At 45.8% G+C, this 22,768-nt stretch overlaps 1 protein-coding gene across 4 annotated transcripts in view; it reads right to left on the bottom strand.

Annotated features, from left to right (window-relative positions):
* Positions 1 to 22,768, bottom strand: part of LOC144755825 (myosin light chain kinase, smooth muscle-like) — a 730,231-nt gene that overhangs the window by 594,478 nt on the left and 112,985 nt on the right. For 2 of the 4 annotated variants that reach the window (XM_078645117.1, XM_078645120.1), the window contains exon 2: positions 9,192 to 9,247. The exons of the other annotated variants lie outside the window; for them this stretch is intronic. The gene's annotated coding sequence lies outside the window, so the exon portion shown is untranslated. The remainder of the gene's footprint in view (positions 1 to 9,191; positions 9,248 to 22,768) is intronic. 4 annotated transcript variants of the gene reach the window in all.

Below are 22,768 nucleotides of genomic sequence, written 5' to 3'. Positions count from 1 at the left end.
TACTCAGATGATCTGTGATGTCGAACTGAGGTTTACAGTCATCTACTGGAACATTTCAACGAGCATTTGCAATGCAATCAGAGTTTAAGCTATTCGCACTGTAAATGACAATACCTTTTATTTGTGTGTTTAAGTCCATATTTACACACTGCTTGCAGGTTTTCAAAACACATAAATAAAAGGCATTGTCATTTACAATGCCAATAGTTCAAACTCTTGTAAATGCGAGACCTATTGCATTGCAATGTTTGGTGCTCTCCTGGCAGCACGATCTTCAAAGAGCCACACAGCCTATGCTCTTTCTGCAACATGGGTTTTAAGAGTCTGTGTGGTGCGCTCTCTGGGAAGCAAGAGTTTCGAGGACCTTCAGCAGTTTGTACTCCCTGGTTGACACAAGGCTTAAGGGGCTTGTGCTCTCTAGCCCACAAGAACTTCAAGGAACTGCAGCGGTATATGTTTTATGGGCAGCAAGGACTTCAATGAGCTGTCCAAGGCTTGTGCTCCTTCATTAAAGCGGTTTCAAGGAACTGCAGCGGCCTGTGCTCCGTGCTTAGCGCTAGCGTCAAGGTGCTAAAAAGGCCTGTGTTCACCAGACATTAAAGGTTTACGTGTCCCCTCTAGCCATCATGGGCTGTAGAGAACTATCTACTGCGTTATGTGTGCTTCGGACCCCAGAGCCTCAGGAAGCTGCAATGGCCTCACCCAATGCAGGTTAAGGGACAGGTGCAGTCTCTCTTTACCAATGGAGTCATTTGCATTGTTCCTGTTTGCAAGCAAGTGACAATCCGCAGTGCATGCATCTAAGTGTGATCTAGAATGGGGTGCCTGCTTACAACGCATATGTCTTGAGCTAGTAATCCCGCGTTCAGTCCGCTGGATGTCCTAGGGGTGAGCGTGCAGGTAAAATTCAGCTCTGCCAGTTGTTGGCAGGGGTTTTGCTGAACTCCGCACTCCCAATGGAGTGTTGATTGGCAGAACTACGCAAACTTTGCCGGCATAGCAAAGTTTACTGCACATCCCAAAACAAAAGTAGAACCATATGAAGGTTCCAGTCAAAAAAAGTAGAACTTTACTTGCTCTAGAAAGTAAGTCTATGAGTCGAAATATAAGGAGCATTGGTTGTCAAGAGAGAGAAAGAGATGCCTGCCTACAAAGGTGAACAGGGCAAATCTCCTGGCTAACTAAAAAGCTTCACATAGTTAAAACATGAAATTAAGCCAAAGAGATATATTCTACAGAATCCCCACGAGTAAGAACTAATCAAAAGTCAGTGTTCCTGCTGTACTTGGCAGTGCTGGCCCTAGGGCGGTGCGATCAGTGCCACCGCACCGGGCGCTGGCTTTGTGTGTGGGGAGGGGGGCTGTTTTTGTTTTTTTTAAATATTTTTTTATTTAACAGTAAGACAAGATTAGGCAATACAACATCAGGTGTTTCGCGATGAAATACAGAATAAGGGCCAGGCGGGGGAATTAAACAAACAAAATCACTGTAGGAAGTAAAGGGCCCATCACGGGTACACACTACGGAAGCAGGAAATAAGCAATCTGTGAATCAAGCAAAGCCACCCCACCCGCACGACCTCATCCATAATGTCACAGGATAATTAAGTCAGCAAAAACACCCGGACAATAGAGGATCCGTAAAAGATAAACAGCCATCTCTCGTGAAAGAAAAAGGGAAAAGAAAAGGGGCCATAGAACATAAAAAAGGCAAAATAAAAAACCCCACCCCTAACCCCCCACCCTGCACCCCTGCAATGGCTATGGCCTAACCCCACTAGCAGCGTGCCTGTCGCCCCAGAACTACCCTAAAGGAAGGGAAAAGAAAAGCGGAGGAGGAGGAAGCAAACACACTCCCGGTCTCCCGTACACCCCGCCAACAGCGACCACCCGGATACATGATAAAATCAATATTCCGCAAGTACACAAACCGGTAAAGGGAGAATAAACAACAGCCACACAATTCCCATCACAATACAGGTACAGCCCCGAAATTACGAAAAGCTCTTATATCGGAACCCAGCGATAAAGTTCAGCCCTGGCCAGTACGGTCTGTGAGAAGAGTCTCTGCCATCCGAGCCGCCATTTTGTTGGAAAAGGCAAAGCGTCCACAAAAGTTCTGTTCAGCACAAGAGGATCGAAGACAGGATAAAAGTTCACGGCTCGAACTAGGAAAGGTGTCCAAAGACAGCGAATATCCAAACCATCAACAGGGAACTCGTAGCCACATGGATGACCGTCTATAGATGTGTCAGGTGGCAGCAGGGTCAGGCAAAAGACGTTAGCGAGAAGCACGGGCTGGCTAGCCGGTAATGGGGGGCCGTCAGGATTCATAATTTCCGGGGTATGCACAGGGACCTCGACCTCCAAGACGCAATGCACCGCTGGTACCATCTTCAGCTGGAAAGCAAACGAGGCGTCGTCCTCAGGTTCCAGGATACCGTCCACTTTCACCATCAGTGTCCGGAGCCCAGCAACTGTGAGAGAATGGAGCGCCCCAAAGGTGGCCACAATGGCCCATAGAGATAGCGCGCCCTCCGTCCGCTCCATCCCCTCTCAGTAGGAGACAGAGCCGGACTAGAACCCCGGAGGCCGGCTGCTCCGGAGTCGCAGGCCACGCAAATCCGATCACAAAGAATGGGCGCTCCTCGTCGTACAGAACACACCGCCGCCGCCAGAGAGGACCCCAGCCCGTCGACCCCGAGGGGGGCAACAAGGTCTCCGGGCACCGGGCCCCCACCACAGCGGTCGGCGTGGCACGATGGCGTGTCCCGGGCGTAGGTCGTACAAAGGATCGTCAGGAAAATCAACAAGTCAGGCACTCTTCGGGAGACCGGGCTCAGTCCAGGTCTCACGGCCGATGTTGTTCAACTCTGACTCGGGTAGTCCAGAAATCGAGGCCCCGGCTTCCACACGGTGGTAGGCCGAGAAATGAAACACGGCGTATCTTCATCAGCCGATAAGATAGAAATCTCGGGATTGTATCTTCGGAAGCTGTAGACCTTCATACACAAGAAAATCAGGTGTAAGGTCAGGATGAAAGACAGGATAATCGAGCTGCTGGCAGAGGTCGACGGACCCTGGAGCTTATGCGGCCATCTTGATTCGTAGCGTAGCTCCTCCCAGGGGGCTGTTTTTAAGTACAATATGGTGTTAATGGCACCTGCTGCCGCGTTCTTTGCCTCCAGCAATATTAAGGAAACAATAAAAGGGTCAAGATAACTCTGGTGATTAATGGGCCTGCTGCAGAGAGGTCATATTTGTGTCTACTGGGAGTTTTAACTCATCATAAAGTAGTGAAGGAGGTTAGAATGCCTGATGCAAAGCACATGTACCACGCAGATCACAAAGCACATACAATGTAAATAGGTCAGTGAGTTACTGTTCCTGTCAGAGAGCCCTTTTTAGGGCTCGGGCCTACGTCACACTGTGTAGCAGTGTGGGCGGAGCCCAAGAGCCCCGTAGTTAGTGTCTCCGAAAAGCTACCTAAAAAATTCCTGGCTGCTCATGATTTTTCGTCCTTCTTTTTGCCAGCTGCATGGCAATTGGGCCTCGCATGCGTGTGTTTTTGCAAGAGAGCACGCAATAGGCCATAGGCGTTAGAGTAGCTCCGCCTAGTGCATAGTCCATGCGGACACGCGCAGCAGAAGGGCATATTTCTTCAATTACCAGCTGTCAGGGGCCGCGGTAATTGAAGACAGATGCTGGGCACACGTTTATTTTTTTTATAATCCATTTCACGGAGCTCTCCCTGTCCCCCAGCTAATTTAAATTACGGCTCGTCGGTAGAAGAATCGACCCAAAACCTAATTTGTATTTGTTTGGGCATCACGATATTGCCGGTTGGAGGCAACTACTACCTTGTGAGTGGTTTGCGATATTTCAGTTATCAGTAATGGACGAATTCCCCGAAGTCAATGGAATCTTTAAATTGACTCCACAGCAGTTGGTTATATTATTGTTTAATGACAAGCTCAGAAAAACTATTGTCCTGAGGATGACCATGTACTTATGACAACGGTCGAAACGCCGTCGACGATACTGTGGCCATAATTTAAGGAGGACACATTATTTTGTGTATAGGAGTTCCTATATTGTTTTAGAACTCTTATGTATATGTAACCTCTATGTGTTTGCCACTTGTCTGGTTTTATGTATATGTTGTGTTTTGTTTTTGTAAAACCGACAACCTTTCTGAGCCTTATGTTAATCTTTTAAATATAAATACATTTTGTATTTTTCTATAAACACATATATTTCTTTGAATCACTTTTCCCTTTGGACCATAAAGTTTTCTATTCTTCTTTCTCACTTTTACTCTTTTTTTGTATAACTTTATTGTTCTAGTGGCATATTATTGATTCATGTACATTCTGAACCTTTGTTTGGAAAAATAATTTTGGCCCCTGGTTCAGGTGGTTAGGGCTGCCCCTGTGGTGGTGAATATATATACCATAGCTAACAATGGCAACACTTTTGGCCTGGTATATCTTCAACATTGCTGCGATTGGGAGCTTACCCATCTTTGTGGCAAAGTTGAAGATTGCGGCATGTACCCTTATAACCTCCCCTTTTTCCTCTTAATCAGTGGCCCCCCAGTTTAGCCGATCATCTACCAAGACACCCAGGTAAGAGAATATCGTGGTCATCGGAACATTCTCGTTACCCACTTTAAAAGGGTACTGTTTCTTCGGGCGAATCCCGACCTGCATGATATAAAGATTTAGAGTTCTTAATTGCAAGGTCACGATCTTCCATAAAGCTTCAGAATGTGTCAAGCAGGGTCTGGAGTCCCCTTTTCGTCCTGGCGATGAGGACCAAGTCGTCCACATATAGCAGGACAGGTAGACCCCATTGCCCCACGTAAGGGAAATCGACCCCTGTATTTACCAGGGTATTGTCCAGGTCGTTGATATATAGATTGAATAAGAAGGGGACCAGGATACATCCCTGCCTAACCCCCCTCTCTATTTTGAAATCCCTGGAAACACGAAGATCCTTAGCAAATCTAACATTGGCCTTGGTGTCCCTATGTAGATCCACCAGGAGGTTAACCAAATTGTCCTCCACCCTCAAGGCCCTCATGAATTGCCACAGTTTCCCCCGATTGACGCAGTCAAAAGCGGAGGAAAGATCCATGAAGGCCATGTAGATTGTACCTTGGTGGGCGATTGTGTACTTCCCCAGGATCACGTACAGGTTAAGGCATTGGGCCAGGGTAGACCGCCCTGGGCGGAACCCGTATTGTATGTCAGAGATGACCTTATTCTCTGCCGCCCAGGAGGATAATCTTCCCAATAACACCCCCACCCCCACAACCTCGGAATCAAGAAGGGAGATCGGACGATAACACAAGGTGCTAAAGCAAACGCCCTTCTTGAAGACCGGCACAATGGTTGAGGTGCCCCAGGAGGCTGGGCAACCGATCCTGGCCGCCGCATTAAGCACCGCCATCAGAACCGGAGCCCATAGGAGTGGATTTGATTTCAAAAGATCCGGGGTATACCATCCAGGCCCGGGGCCTTGTTGCATGTCAGCCCTAAGATACCCTTCTCCACCTTTTGCTGTTCAAACATTACTGGGACGTTGGTGTTGGCGCTACCAAGAAGTTGGTGGTAAGCCATAGGGCATGCGAAGATGGATTGAAAGTGAGATACCCATTCGTCCTCGGTTATGTTAGTGCCTACTTCTCCGTCCCCCGACCATTCAAATAGAGGTCGGTTGATAATGCCCCAAAACCTTGCACTATTTCCCAAGTTGATAGCCTCCAGAAGGTCTCTTCACCTTTCCTCCTTCAATTCACCCTTACGGCTGGCCAATGCTCATTTGTAGTCAAGACGACGGGCACAAATCAAAGGTCGGTTTCTCAGAGTGGCTTTTAGGGCATCTTTTAATTGTCTCGCTGCCTTAGAGCATGCTGGGTTGAACCATCTGGGCTCCGATGACTCCGTTCTGTTTGAAGGAACGCGTAGAAGGGACCCTACCTTGGTGATAATGCCATCAAAAGCCATGAGGACTTCCCCCGGATGGGAATCAGGTGACACACAATAAGCGAGTTCTGATGCACAAGACCCTTGCACTTTGCCGTAAAATGAGTCTGGAGATAAAATGAGTCTGCGACCATTTTAAGAGGCAACTAACCTCCACGGGTCTCAACGTGCCTGGAGCTGTCACCCTGGCCGCACCCTTACTTCCAGGTGGATACAAACAGGGTTATGATCACTAAAAATGCTATCCATAATTGTAAACCGCTAAAGCTGGACTGAAGACCAGTGGAGATCAGGATATGATCTATAAAAGACCCGCTACTACATCCTTTAAAAGAGGGGCGAGCTGTTTGCCAAGGGGAGCAGATAAAGACATTGATGAAAGCAGATCAAATGTATTAAACACGTTGTTTAATATCTCCCCCTCGACAGAATGCTCAAAGTGGAAACCCCACATCCTGGCACATCCCAACTCAGCCATGCTTCGGGATTTAGGATCTCCACAGGGGTGACTATTAAAATCCCCCACCACCATAAACGTATGTGCAACAGAGCAACAGGACTGTCTTATAAGACAACCCAACTGGGCAATCTTGCACTCCCCCTGCATGCTTATTGCATTATAAAAATTAATAATGACCATACTGTTGTTTCCTCTCCTTAGGGCAATTACTTGAAAATCCTTGTTATCAGTAGAGAGTTGCTGTATCCTACAGAGCACAGCCAACAATGTATAGATCACCAGCCCACCCCTCGCTCTATCACATGGGGACTGGGACGCGGCAACAAAGAAGGCCTTGTAGCCCTCCAAGAACAGGTTACAGTTCACGAGCCAGGTCTCCTGGAGACAAATCACAGGTCATTGTCTGATGAACTGCATCCAAATTGGATCCTGAAATGATCCCGTCAGTCCTGCTATGTTCCATGACAGAACATTATACAGATCTGCACTTGCAATCTTCCCTTGGTCTAAAACTGGTAAAAGCAGCAGCTGCTGAGTGCTGGGCTTCCTAAAATTCTCCGTAGCACTGCGCACAACATCTCCCATGGGGGGGCAAGGAGACCCCTGTTAATGTGATAACTCGCCAGTGGGCTCAGAATTCACAGTCAGTCGCACTCGTTCAACCTCGATAGGGCTGAAAAGCTGTTGGATAGCTCTAACCGAGTGACCGGCTGGTACCCCATCGAACGGGGATAATAAGTGACTCCCACCCATAACCTCACGGGGTTTTTGAAACCACCTACCACGTGGAATACTTGTGTTTGCGCGCCTTGTATAATCAGCCTTATAGAAGAAGCCCAGTGGGAGAACCTGAATACCAGGAGCACGTTGTGTGTGGATATGGTGAGTCTCCTGAAAAATTCTATCTGCAAGGGAAGGGCTATTAAAGTTCACAATGATACAGTCTCCCATTCCGGATTTCCTTAAACTCCCTATCCATCCCACCCGACGCACCATGATGCTGTTACGTTCCACCATTGGGCCCACAGATGTGTTATTCGACAGCCAGTGGGTAACCTTGTTTTTGAGTTGAGTGAAATCCACATTGCTCCTTGGTGACAGTGGAGGAACATTACCCAAAATTATCACAAGGGGAGTAGATTGGGGTGGGAGACTAATAACCTCTAGATTTTGTGCAGCATTTGTTAGATGACCCTGACTCTCTACTAGTGGGATTCCTGAACTTTGGGAAGCCAGACCCTGGGGATGAATAGATGTGGGACCATTAGGGACCTGTCTTTCTCTTTAAACATCAACCAGCCCAACCCCTGGGACTTCAGAGGCCGCGTTTTTGCCACCGGCCTCACCTCCACTGGACGGCCAGAATGATAGAACAGGCCCAGGCATAAGCACGGTTCCAAGGGCCGTGTTCTCACCAGACATCTCTTTAACTAAGGATTGAGGAATTTGAGTGGGTGGTGCAGACCTTTTATGTTCTGCCAGAGCTTTCTCTATAGAGTTTACCCTATCCAAGATGGGCCTCGGCTTTGTATCCAAAATGCAACTCATAGTTGCTATAAAATCTTCCATCATGGCCGGTTGGACTGTATTTGCTACTGGTGAAGCAGATACCAGGATCTTAGGGACTGGCTTGGAGGAAATGCTTTTTTTTTGTGACTTCCCAGGGGCTTTGATTTTCTTTTTGTACTCCGAGTTGACCTTTGGGCCACCCTAGATTGTTGTGGGGGGCCGACATTGGTATGAACTTCCTGGGACTTATGATTATTAATGCCACAAGTCCCTATCGTATGTATAGAAGCACCATTCTCCTTATTAGCAATGGTGATAACAGGGGAAAGTGGACTATGTGGAATCACCCCTGAAGTTCCTTGCAAGGGATATGAAGCTTCATTAGGCTGTGAGCCAGCACCCAATACAAAAGGCAAGGGTAAACTAGGAATTTCAGTAACAGTTTCCCTGAGGGGGCTGATAGAACCAACCATACGGGAAGTTAGACCATGTAAAGGAGATCGCCTTGTTCACTAATTCGATCTCTTTATCTATAACTGAGGCAGCTCTCGTTAAGAAAGCATCCAGAGTTGAAACATTAGCCCTAGTTACAGGTTTTGGCCCTTCTTGGCTAACTTCGGTCTTCCTCCTCCCTATTTTGCAATACCCAAATGAACCCCCAAAAATAGAGGCAGAAGTATCAACACAGCGCCTCGTTCACTAATTAGAAGGATGGAAACAGTAAAAAAAAAGAAAACCGTTACAAAGCCATACCATGCAACAGAGAGAGCATATGGAAGCCCGTTTAAAGGATACTGCCCCCACAATAAAATACTGCGCATTAAACGTCTCCAAGAGGGCCATCACGGGAGGTCAAAGTCCCAGGCCGATACTACAGTTAAGTCTCACAGCTGCAAGAAAGAAAAACAGAAAACCAAAGGGGGTGGCCCAGCCCGGCCTCCTCTGGCCCCCGTCGGGCACAGACGGGTCCGCTTGTGGTCCGGACTTCGTCCGGGCTATGCCCCGCGCGCCTCCCGCACCACGGGAGGAGAGGCAGTGCTTTAAGCGCAATCACCACGCCTCCCCCTCACTCACGGCAGCTGCGCATCAGGTGGTGCACCTTGGGTGATGTAGGCTTCCTCCTGTGCGTCGTGACGGCTCCGGGTCGGAGCGGCAGAGATGTGCCAGCCCGCACAGCCCCCCTCTAGCAGGGCGCAGAATCCGGTGAGGAAAAGAGTGTTTCAGCAAAAGTACAGGCAAGGCACCAGGTTTGCCAGAGTATTAACTGTCATCAAAGAGCTGCTTGCAAACTGCAAGGTATAAATTAGAGGTTATGATTTGTTGGCCCAGTCTTTCATTATTGTAATGTTGCAAAAAGGGTTCACTTGGGTAGAAATCAAATCTTATTAGTTAAGCCAACCCCCAACCATGGTGTTACGTTTTAAATTCTGAGTTTGTGCTTCTGCAGACCAAACTCCTATACCTTGTAGTCCTCTGGCTGATGCAACATTTCCTATACACTGATTTTCCTATTTATGGTTTACTGTCTGTGTGTAATGTGTATGTAATGTAAAGTGCTCTGATACCTTACACTGGTATGAGTGGTGCTCAGATAATACAAGGCCAGAATCTTCCATCATCGTGGCCTTCACGAAATCTCACAAAGGAGTGTTCACCTCTTCTGTCTCCCATCTTGTGCAGGTGCTGAGAATCATCATCCAAAGCAGTTAATTGCTGCACTGCTACACTACAACCTTTAAACTGTATGATAACAAGTAATAACAAGGCCATAGTGTTTTAGGTGCCTGAAACAGAAATAAAGTTATACACACCAAGCCACGGCAAGCAAAAATACAAGTTGACTTCAATATGGCGATGGGCTCCTTTACTAAATCTAAGTATAAAATAACATATACACACACATATAAGTAATGATTAAACATGTGGCAAGTTAATGTATTATTAAGCACAAATAAATGATAGTGACACTGTGTCCTGTGGTCTTCAACTGTGCTTTAAAACCTAGGACATTTTGTCAGCATACATCTAAAAATGTGTTGGAAAATTCAACTGCTTTGCCTCAACTTTCTAGAGACTTGCTTGGAGGGAGTACTCCCTCACTGCACTTGATGCACTAGGGGGCTGGTTTGAAAAGCAGTTTCTTAGACTGAATTGCATCCCAAATCCAGTACAGAGTTAAGTAGGGTCAGGAGATCAAAGTGGTCATGGGACTGAGGGAGAAAAATAGCCAGGCAAGGAGAAGTGGTTGCACATCAAATGTTTAAAGTTACTGTCAGATTCTTATGAAAGCAGGACTTTTGTGGCGGGAAAGAAACTGTATTACTGAAGTTTAACAGAGTATAGGCAGGTTAATATGTTAATTGGTTGGAAGGTTCTAGATCAATAAATTGGTGAAGACTGAAAGAGAGTGTTGGCATTATTGTCTGAATCACTGGGTTTCAGTCAAGGTGGAGTATGTTCCAGGGTGGATGAAAGAGGTACCAGGTTGGAATTGGAGGTATCTGAGGGTTGCCAGTGAGTGGAGGTTGGCTATATGGGGAATGCAGATATTAATTTGCAGACTACACCTTTTAGTGTTGGATATGTTTGCCTCTTGTAGAATCTGGTTCCCCAGGCTTTAGGGGTAGTGTGGACGAGGACGTTTATGCATTCCCTATTTTTGCAATGATACTAAGGATTTTCTTGATGACAAGGTGTTCTGCTTGATTTTCCCGTCCCTCTTTTGAGGAAAGGTGATTGAAGGTGACTTCAGTCTCTTATCATTCCAGTGCAAGGGTTAGAGTAGTGAATAGAGCCTATTTACTAGGCACTTTGATATAATTCTGTATTCTCCTCCTTAGATTAGGGCTTATACGCATAGGCTAGGGGATAGATTCGTTAGTATTAGGGATAATCCGTCCTTCAGTGAGGGTATTATTATACTTTCCATGGAGTAATGCTGAATTCGGGCCTGGTAGGCCTCAAACGGGAGAGACTCCATCTTTCTTTCTGCTCCGGCAGCTTGGGATGCTTCTAGGTTAAGTGTAATGTTTTAGTTATGAGGTGTTGTTCGCTTGGAGAGAACCGGTTCAGGCCGGCCCTTGTCGAAGGATTGTATTTTTCTTCATACCGAAGACACAACATCAGGCCGGCCGGCTGGGAACGTGTCCTTGGTACGGGGAGGTACAAGAATTTGGTGGGCGGCAGGGTACTGGCCGGAATTTTCCATGAGGAGACACGCTTCTATATTAGTAAAAAGCCGAGACAGTTAGTGAGTTAGTCCGTAGGCGGCATCTAGCCGTTAGCAGCAAAGCTATTACTTATTCCAGGGAAGACAGGCGCCATTCCAAAAGGCGGAGAAGAATCGAGAAACAGATACTCTCTTAGCAGAACAGCCAGAGAGAAGAGAGTAGCCGATGAGAGGAAGGTTCCAGTGACTTGGAGAAGGGTGAAGGGAACAGCGCATAGCGGTGCAGCCGTGTACCCGTAATTGCGGAGGTGTGACTTCAAGACGAGCCAAGGCACAGACGAGAAGGGAACCTAGATGACTGCTGAGTGCAGACTTCATATTAATAAGGTGATGTCGACCCTTTCTTATTAGAGTGTACAACCTAATCTTTCACTTCTCTTTGCAGGCTATGTGTTGTAGTGTGGTGTTATATAATTGTTTATTGTAATGAGAAATAAAGTACCCCAGTTCTTAGTGAACCGACATGTGCTGCGTGTTCTTGTATGAGAGGGTAACCTATTCTTCTAGTCAGATGCTGCTATGTGAACAGATGCTAACCCTGATCAGGTAAGTGGTAACTGAATAAGGGAGAGAGGAGCCCCTTGAATTAGAGAACAAGTTGTACATTATCCAAATTGGCAACCGTTGTGTGATCGGGAATACTGTAGTTCTATACCCCTGATGAATAGTGAGACTGATCCCTTTATGTAATGGTACTCATAGGATAAACTGCCACTGGGTAGAGAGGTCTGGGTTCGTATGGGACCGCGAGGCCGCCGATTCTGATACTGCCGTCTGGGTAGAGAGGTCTGGGTTCGTATGGGACCGCGAGGCCGCCGATTCTGATACTGCCGTCTGGGTAGAGAGGTCTGGGTTCGTATGGGACCGCGAGGCCGCCGATTCTGATACTGCCGTCTGGGTAGAGAGGTCTGGGTTCGTATGGGACCGCGAGGCCGCCGATTCTGATACTGCCGTCTGGGTAGAGAGGTCTGGGTTCGTATGGGACCGCGAGGCCGCCGATTCTGATACTGCCGTCTGGGTAGAGAGGTCTGGGTTCGTATGGGACCGCGAGGCCGCCGATTCTGATACTGCCGTCTGGGTAGAGAGGTCTGGGTTCGTATGGGACCGCGAGGCCGCCGATTCTGATACTGCCGTCTGGGTAGAGAGGTCTGGGTTCGTATGGGACCACGAGGCCGCCGATTCTGATACTGCCGTCTGGGTAGAGAGGTCTGGGTTCGTATGGGACCGCGAGGCCGCCGATTCTGATACTGCCGTCTGGGTAGAGAGGTCTGGGTTCGTATGGGACCGCGAGGCCGCCGATTCTGATACTGCCGTCTGGGTAGAGAGGTCTGGGTTCGTATGGGACCGAGAGGCCGCCGATTCTGATATTATAGGAGGTGCATGGTATGTATCTTAGGAATTCCCTGTCCTTAGGTGGTAGATACATGTTGTTACTTCTTGTGAATAGGTCCTAGGGAGGGGGAAAGGGTAACGTTCTGGCTGAGTTAGTAATGCTCTGATGAGCTGGTCCTCTCTAATCTGAGAAACCAGGCAGAACACAAGGATACACCCAATCTTTTTGGTTTAAACAGTGTTAAAACTGCAGATTTACTATTCAAACTCAAATCTAACAAACACTCAAAAAGGGAATACATTGAAGGATCAGATTTACTATTCTAACTCCAGTCTAACAAACACTTTGGAAAGTGCATACACGGAGGGTGGATCAGATTTAGGGCCAGATGTAGGACGGCAAATACCGGTCGGTAACGGCCGATTTCGTCCGTTACCGACCGGTATTTGCTGTTTGACATGTAGGGGGCCTTATAGTTACAGAATCGGTATATTTACCGACTCGGTAAATTTACCGATTCTGTAAAATACCGAATCGGTAAATTTACCGAATTGGTAAATACAGATGTAGGTGGCACTTTAAACAGTGCCACAGGCCCTTACCGATTCCTTATTTACCACCATCATACAGATTCGATAAAAATTACCGATTTTTTACCTACATCTGATTTACCGAATCTAGAATACCGAATCGGTAAAATTCGGTATTCTAGAGTCCGTAAATCAGATTTACCTACATCGGGCCCTTAGTGTTCTAGCCTCAGTCTAACAAACACTAAAGAAATGGCATGTGTTTTGGGGTCAGATTTATTTTTTAACTCTAATCACAAATAAAACATACCCAAAACTCTCCATCACATCCATTTCTGGAATGTAGTCTTACCCAGAACATCACACAGCTATATTACTCATTGCACAGTACCTCATCGTCAAAATGTTCCTATTACAATGAAAATATTCCTTCTAAATTACATTGTTGCTCATTGATATTAGTTCCTGCTGCATCAAATACATTAATTTAAATTAGGATTAAATGGTACTAAAGCATATGCTGCCACCAGTGTCTGTTTTATTAATTCAGCAGTGGGTTTGAGGAGATTCAAGCATAATGGTTAATTCATTTAATAATGTATAATACTTCCTCTTTCTAAATGTTCCCACTACTGAGAAATAAGGTACGTACAGCAGGAGGAAATGAAGAGATTATGCAAGTTGCCTAAACTGGTCAAGGAGGGAAGCTTAATTAGAATCGAGTTTCCTTGTTGTACAATCAGCAATACAGACAAAAACATCTCCCAAGAAAATATCTACCCTGGAATGACTTAAGTCTTAATTCTCCTCATAGTACTTGAAAACAAGCATTTGCAATGCAATAGGTCTCGCATTAGGAAAGTTTGAGCCATTGGTATTGTAAATTACACATTTTTTATTTATGTGTTGGTTTTGAAAATAGCGAAATTAATAGCTTTGTCATTTACAATGCCAATAGTTTTAACTTTCGCAAATGTGACACCTATAGCATTTGTAATGCAATATGTGTTGTATTTACAGTGCTTGGGACCTCAAGCCAAACCTAAAAACAGAAGGGGCTAGTGAGTGAAAGGTATTGTGTAAAAAGTGAAAGGCATTAACCTTTAAACAGATAGGTAACGCAGATACATCAGAAAAGATATCTTCTCTTCCACCGTTATATGGGGAGAATCATTCTCAGCTCTCGAGCAGAAAGGAAACATTTACCTGCAAACACACGAGCCTTTTCAATCTACCAACTGAGTCAGAAATAGAAGCCATTAATACTGGACGTGGTACCTGCTGCTGAGGTCACAGGTGCCCTGGTGGCATATTTCACCACATTATTTCAGATCGGAAATGCTGCAGTAAAAGGTTATCCAGGGATGCAAGGAGCGACAGTGAAGACTGAGCAGGCCTCTAAGCAGGGGTCTGGCAGGGGGTTGTTCTGCACAGCTAGCAGCAGCCATCGTCCCCTGACCCCTAGAACTGAACATACAATGGCAGAGCCAGCTTATAGTCATCCACGCCCAGAGCCTCAACAAGAGGAGTTATCAGAGTAGTAGCACAAAAACACCAGAGTTCCATGCAACTGTTCTTTCTACTCATGAACTTTTTAAAGGGCACTTCAGGGCTTTTTGGAAAGTACTTCGGCTTTAGGAGGATTACCCTGGAAAGGAAGCAGGATAACGTTTTAAAAATGAGCTCATGCCAGTGGTGGAGAACGCATTGCAGCAAGCACTAAGGTTATGTGTGGCTACACACAAGACCCACAGCCGGCCCCTCAAAGGGGCCAACGACGACACAACCCATATTTAAAGAAATTTGCATATGTGCAAGAGCAAAGTGACCTCAATCACGGTGAAGAGAGCCAGTAGCTGAAGCTAGGCTATAGGCTGTGTGGCAAACAAAAGCAAAATGTGAGTGCCTCGAGAACAGACAAAAAAGGAAGAAGGTTGACAGAAAGACTGTACGTGTACATAAATTATGTATTTTTATTATGTTTTTTAAAAGAAAATATGAGGCTTGTGATAAAGTTAAACTGTGTTTAGGACAGACCCAATTACCTAATACTTAAAGCCTTTCTCAATATAGGACACATCTAAAACAGCAAGAGAAAAATCTAGAACTGCACGCCAATATTAATATTTCTATGCTCCTTGACTTTCACATGTCATGACAATTGTTTTTAACTTTTGCACTGCTTTTAGCGCTGTGCAAAAGTAAATAATAATAATACATCTTTTAAAAACAGATATAATTAAACTAATCACTTGGGTTTTGATAGTGCTCCATGCCATACCTCTGACGTTTCTTAACAGTGCGAATAACTGATGTTTTTATTACCCAATGCAATGTTATACAATGTACTGACCTCTGAAGCATGGAAGGCTGAGTCGGCCTTGGTGGGATTCGACTTTGTGACCTGCAGATCTCAGCATGACCTAGTGGCGAGCATTCAACTGAGCCCCTGAAATGACTACGTTTGAATGCACATCAATTATGAGGCAGAAGACCAGACACAAACTGTGCGCAAAGATTTTTAAGCAGCGAAGTAGCAAAAATGCATTGCTATCCTGCCTAATGTACTTTGCCAACACCCGGATGAAACCAAGGTTTGGGCATCCATAGGCCTTAGAGGTGCGGTACATAATATACTACTGTCCCTGTGATTTCGAACGCGATGGGCCACTTACGAGTCCAAAAACAGCTTCCTGCAAATTTTTTTGAAAGGATATTATCAAGGCAACTTTTATCCTGTCCCTTGTGAAATGCAATATACCCCCACAGAGAACCGCATTCCACACAGCCTGGGGGTTTAGTGGTCGGCATCCACCAGGATCCCACGCTCGGCAATAATTATTTTTAGTCACCGAGTAGGGGCGGGAAACATACTTTACTCACAGTGAAAATAGAAGTGTTTGGCTTTCACGTAAATATCACGAAACAAAGGTATTAAAGAACAAGATCCGCAGCCCGGCTTGAACAGGAAGCCAGGCAACCTGTGTTGGGACAGGGGCGGGGCCGCAAAAAGACAGGAAGCAGGCGGGAGCCTACCCCGCGCTCCTGTGCTGATGCGCTCCTGTGCCCGTCAGCCGGAAGATTTGCGTGTCAGCTAGCGGGGCTCCCGTGCTCGTGGAGAGCCCCGCCTGCTGCTGAGGATGACCCGCTGCCTGCCGAGGGAGAGAGGGACACACGAAAAGAACTCGGTGAGTGGGGTGTGAGGGGGGGGATGTGTGCGCGCGCGCGTGTGTGTGTGCGAGTGTGTCTGTGTGTGTGTGTTTGTGCCTGTGTGTGCGCGTGTGTCTGTGTATGTATGCATGCATGCATGCGTGTGTGTGTAAAAAGAGCCGATGACTGGTGGGGGGATGGAGAGTGAAAGTAACCAGCGCGCGTGTGTTTCAGTCTGTGTGGTGGCTGGCTGTGTGCACACGCGTCGACGGAGCCGACGTGCGCGTTCACGCACCCAAATCCTGGAGAAAAGCTCGTAACACCCTCTTGTCCCTCATTCCCCCCAGACTGATCACTAAAGATGTCGAGACTGGACGCATCCTTCAAATGCTAACTACTGCTCGACCTAATAAAAAGGAAAATTGCATCAATTAGTGAAACCTTAGAAAGATCACACAGCAAAGGCAAAACTTAAAGCAATATTAAATGATGCCGTTAAACATTATCATTGTGAGGTCGAGAATGTCTATCATGAGCAGGAAGTTACCTTAAAGAAAGCTATGATTGATGTATTGAAAAACATAAATGCATATGTATGTACAAAATCCTTCAACAATCTGTTCCGTATTTAATTTATCTATCAATACAGGTAAAATTCCATTGGACTGGAAGGTGGCTCAGGTCAGACCGATTAAAAAAAAGGCCATCTTGGCACTGACCAATCTTGCCAACTATCGACCCATCTCGCTACTCCCTTTATTGGAGAAGCTATTAGAGAAACATATAAATAAGCAACTTATAGAATAACTGGAGGCTAATAGAATCTTGGTTCATCACAGTCCGGCTTCAGACCATCACACAGCACAGAGACATCCCTGGTAGCGGTCACTGACCTCATCAGATGTTCTCTCAATGCTAACATAACATCAATGCTGTTGCTGCTGGACTTGTCCACAGCATTTGATACTGTATCCCATCCAAGGTTACTTGATAGGCTGCACGAGATTAGTATCCACGGAACTAGCATTACAATGGCTTTCTGATTTCCTTTCCAACAGGACCCAAACGGTTATTCTGCATCCCAAAAAGTCTTGTACCATAATTCTGGACACAGGGGCACCACAGGCTCATGCCTTGGCCCTACACTTTTGACCATTTATGTTGCCCCCTTGCCAAAATTGGCATAGCCTTTGGCTTTGATATTATATCATACGAGGACAATACACAGATACTAATCTCCTTAGACAAAAACAACTAAAGAATCTTTTTCTGCCGGGATGAAGGCAATTGCTACCTGGATGACTGAAACTTGTCTCCAGTTAAATGAAGCACAAATGGAGGTTATTCTGTTTGGGAAGGCCCAACAGCTCTGGAAGCCTGGTTGGCGGCCCCTAGAACTTGGTATGGCCCCTTCACCTAAACTACTAGTTAAACATTTAGGAGTTCGGCTGGATCAATCTCTTACCATAAGAGAACACGTTTTGGCCATTGTAGGCACACGCTTCAACATGATGTGTTTGTTGAGAAGAGCTTTTCCTTTATTTACCACTTTAATTATTTATTTACTTTATTTATTTATTCATTTATTTACCACTTACAGCCAGGAAAACGTTAGTCCAGGCATTGGTTATCAGCTATCGGGACTATGGTAATGCACTCTTGGCCTCAGCTCACGAGACGTTGCTATCTAAACTTCAGGTGGTAAAGAACACAGCTGCACGTCTCATTTGTAACATCCCTTCTGGAGCTGCATAGTCCCCTCTCTTACAAGCTTTAAATTGGCTACCGGTGAGAATCAGAATTATCTTTAAGATCTGCTGATTAACTCACAAAGGTCTATTTGGTAAAAGGTCCTTTACACTGCTGGATGTAATACTGTAGTTGAAGCATAAACAATTCCTGAATTGTAACTGTAAGTGCTAACAACACAACTTATGTGCCCATTTTAAGATATTATGTGGATTATGATCTAATTCAGAACGTACCTAAATGTATGATCATTATCTTGGGACACCTTACCATCAAGAAGATTGATTAATAATGAAGTGCTGAAAGTTGTAGACTGTTATGTTTATCTTATCCTTTTCAACTTATTGGCATTGTTGCTTTTTTAAAACAAAGAGCCATGAAAGCGCAATCAGTCCTGCCAGCACCTGTATAAATCAAGAAGTCTGTGCCAAAGCAAAGTATGAATATCAGTAATTGGATATGCCACTTAATGGAAAATAACATCTTAAAATGACTTCCAAGGGTTCAGGTCTCATCCTATAATAAGCTTGCTGACCTTGAGTGTGTGGCTGCATTTTAGACCTACCAGCCTTAGGGTGATCTTCCTCCAAACATTTTTGCCTTACTACCCCCTATTTTTCTGACCATCATTTTTATTCGACTTGGAAATCTGTGCACTTTACCACTGCTGAACAGTGCTAAAGGGTGTGTACTCAGTTCTTTAAAAATGGTAACATTGGCTTATCCCCCAATCGACATATTTAATTTATGCTTACGTCCCTAGTGAAGTAGTACTACCTGTACCCCGGGCCTGTAAATTAAATGCTGCTAGTGGACCTGCAGCACTGATTGTGCCACATATCAATGAAGCCCTGCAAACATGCTTTAGGCCTGCCATTGCAGCCTGCGTGTGCAGTTTTAAACAATTTCGGCCTGGCAAGATAAACCTTTTGCTAGACCCAAACCTTCAGTTTCAATTCATATATATCACCCCTATGGCAGGCCCCCAACATCCCACCAGACAGGATGCAATGTATTTGAAAAGTAGGACATGTATTTTTGAGGTTTACACGTCCTAGTTGTAAAAAAAAACTCTTTAATTAATTTTTCAGTATTGCAAGGAGTACTTCTTCCATAAGATAACATTGAATTTACCTTATTACACTGAATAAGGATATCTTCCAAATGAGAGCAGGTGAATCATCATGTTTGGTATCTTTGGAATTGTAATGCAAAATCCTTTTTTTTATGAAGTCAGCTATTCAATTACAATTTTGAAAATGCCATTTTTAGAAAGGTGGAATTTTCCTGCCTTAGCCATTTAGTGCTTGCAACCTGTCTTTGGTACACATGAATGGATGTAGTTGGTAGTTGGTCTTTGAGTATTCCTCCTAGACAGCCAAACACAATAGAGAGCTTAGATGTGCCTTGATGAGCCATCATTGGCAGGATGGGAGGGCTGAGTTAGGAACAGCCCTACTTAAACCTGAATAGTATGTGTCCTGCCTTCACACACATGATTGCATACCCCCTTTAGTTAGGCTACAGCCAGGGCAGCAGAGGCAGGAAACCTGAGTACTTAAAAAAGAATCCTCTAGATGTTTCTCCCATTTCAAAGAAAGCACCATATATTGGACCTCAGACATTAACTTGTCAGTATATGTCTAGACCTGTGGAAGACTCTGCCAGAAAGAGACTAGTGTGCTGCTGAAGGACTGCCACTCTGCTGGACTGCTGCCTGTTGTGCTGACCTGCTGCCTTCTTGCCTGGGTGAGATGGACAATACCTGCAACCTGTACCCGGGACCACCAGAGTGACTCTAAGAGCTAGTCTCTTGAACCAGCACCTGGACTCTGCAACTGCGAGCCTTACCCTGCCAAGCAGTGCCTTCCCAGTCCAAGACCCTTGGAAGTGGGCCTGAAGGTCCTCTGCCAACCCATCTGTGGATTCAGCAGAACCGACGCATCTCCTCTGTTGTGCAGAGCAACCCCGAGCAGAACCAACTTATCGCCTCTGCTGCTAGGATTCTCCCAGTGCAAGGTCTCTGCACCAATCTTGCAGCCTCATCAGCACTGCAGCTGCGCGACTCATGCCCAATGCAGGTCCTCGCTTCAGAAACCTCTCATCGATGGTAAACATCGTTTACAACGATGTTTTCACAACGCGGTACCTTTACACCGCGGCTGTGACAACGCAAGTCGTTACCACGACTTGCGCTGGAGGGCGCTCAAGGTCTAAAAATAGTTAATTTACTATCCTAACACCTTCCCTAGGGTCCACGGGGACTGGTGTTAGAATAGTAAATTAAACTATTCGAAATCCGCGCCCCCCCCAACGCAAGTAGTGGTAACGACTTGCGTTGTCACGGCCGCGTTGTAAAGGTATGCGTTGTGACGGTACGCGTTGTACCGTCATATATCCCTCATCGATGGCATTCTCAACGATGATGCAGGATTTTGCATTGAAAGACCCAAATTCTCTACATAACCAGCCTGTAATACGACACACCATCGATCCAGGACTTTGCATCACAAGCTTTCCTCATCAACGGCTTCAAGCTTAAACGAATTAAGCTGGAAAATGGCCGCTGAAGGGGAACTCTAGGGAAGAGCTCCGGGGCTAGGGATCTCCAAGTCTGGACTAAATCCCTGAACAACCCCTAAGCACGACCTAGGACCAAGCGGAACAACTGCTCGTTGTTCTGAGCCAACTAACAGCAAAAACGAACACAGGTATCGCAAGACGCTGAAGAGAATCCGGTACCTGGTCAGTGGACGAGGCTGACTCCCCTCCATGGACTCATCGGATGACGGACCCTTCACGTTGCGGACCACCAGCTACGGAGCGATCAGGGAGAACGCTCAACGGACATTCCCTTGGATGTGAGCGGACCGGGGGGCTCTGTGGAATAATCGGCGGCGGCTCCGGTGCACACAGACTGACCCTCGCGGAAGGCGGAGCTGGGAGACATCGATGACCGACAGGAAAGGTAGGAGCACCTGCACCCCCCCAGCGCGGCCCTACCAGCTGGCAACTCCACGAGACCGCAAGTCCCCGAGAACAAGCATGGGAAAAAACGGGGGATTCCGCAACTAAGGAGGAACGAGAAGCGGCTCGCCTGTCCTTAAAATGGCGGCCGCATAGGACCACTATAATCACGCTAACAAATCGAACTCGCCAACCACCATCGGCGAGGCACAGATATAGAAATAGGACTGGCGTGCCAAGGAAGATAGACACCCTGACCCTACCGAACCGACAATGAAAAGGGACCAACCAAATTAATAATCTGAAACTGAAAAAGGACTGGCGCCGGGAATCAAGTTAAGAAATAGTAAGAGAGAAAGGACTAAGGGAAATAATAAGGGACTAATCAACCTCTAGAAGAAGAGTGGAAAGAAAGAAAGGACCAAGGAAAGAAAAAAGGTCTAAACAACCTCAAGAGAAAAAGAGAAAGAACCCTGACCCTACCGAACCGACAATGAAAAGGGACCAACCAAATTAATAATCTGAAACTGAAAAAGGACTGGCGCCGGGAATCAAGTTAAGAAATAGTAAGAGAGAAAGGACTAAGGGAAATAATAAGGGACTAATCAACCCCTAGAAGAAGAGTGGAAAGAAAGAAAGGACCAAGGAAAGAAAAAAGGTCTAAACAACCTCAAGAGAAAAAGAGAAAGAATCCTCCCCCCTCTCAGGAAATCATCGGGGATAGACTCGGCTGGCATCTGGTCACTGGCTACTTACCTCCAGACAACCAGCTCTCACAATTAGGGATAGTTAATTAATTGTTAAATTAATTTAATCAATTACTATTGATGGCATCATAATATCTACAAAGAACGGATTTGATGTGAATAAGCAACAGAACTATTAAGGACCAATCAACTAGAAGATCTAATACAAAACAGTAGCTTGGAAGTCACTGTCACCTCCTATATCTTCCACACCTACAAAGGTATTATAACAATGAGCAAACTATAGAACAAAGAAACTATACCTTACACCTCGAAACCAGGGTACCGAGTGACCACCACCCCCAGGGGATTTCTAGGTACTGAGTTACCACCACCCCCAGGGGGATTTCTAGATCTCTAGATCCTCCTGGCTACACTAGCTGGGAACTACCCAGTTCAAAACAGTCAATAGGCCTCCGCAGACCCTCAACGTGAAGCGAAAATGGAGGGAAGAAACCAAGGATCGACTGGCTTTAATGCAAAGAGCATAGTCTACCCCTCAATGCTATCCAAAAACGCTGCCAAAAAATTCAAACACAACACATTGAGAAAATACCCGGACACGCTGTTCTCTGACCCATATTTTGATATAGTCAAAGGCATCAAGATGAACGACCTTATATTCTATACAAACAAAACAGCCAAATGGCGTAACGCCCTGACTGAAATGCTGTTCACTAAAACTATAAAAAACATACCATATGGCACAAAAATAATGACCGCATTAACTAAAAGAAGTAAGACAGAATTATGCATTACTATATATAAAACGGGAATAGTGCTGATACAAGCAACCAACAGAGAACTCGAGAAATTTGAGATAACTTTCCAAAACCTAAAGGAATACATAGATGGACTAAGCTACCAACAAAACTGGACACTTCCAGATGACACACTTGAAAACAAAGACTCCAATACTAGAGACACTAATCAAAAGGACGACCAGAACAACCATATCGCTAACACCGAAGATTCAACCGAAAACGTGTTGGTAATAACAGAGAATGAGCTAGAAAGGACAGCGTTGTCCACTAACCCTGGAATCAAAGAGAAGAACCAGGCCCCAAGGAAAGAGCCGTTGCAGCTAACGCATAACTCCACCGCAC

This window comes from Lissotriton helveticus, chromosome 5_1, assembly GCF_964261635.1.
Source record: "Lissotriton helveticus chromosome 5_1, aLisHel1.1, whole genome shotgun sequence".
Taxonomy (NCBI): domain Eukaryota; kingdom Metazoa; phylum Chordata; class Amphibia; order Caudata; family Salamandridae; genus Lissotriton; species Lissotriton helveticus.
This window is presented reverse-complemented; position numbering and strand designations above follow the sequence as displayed.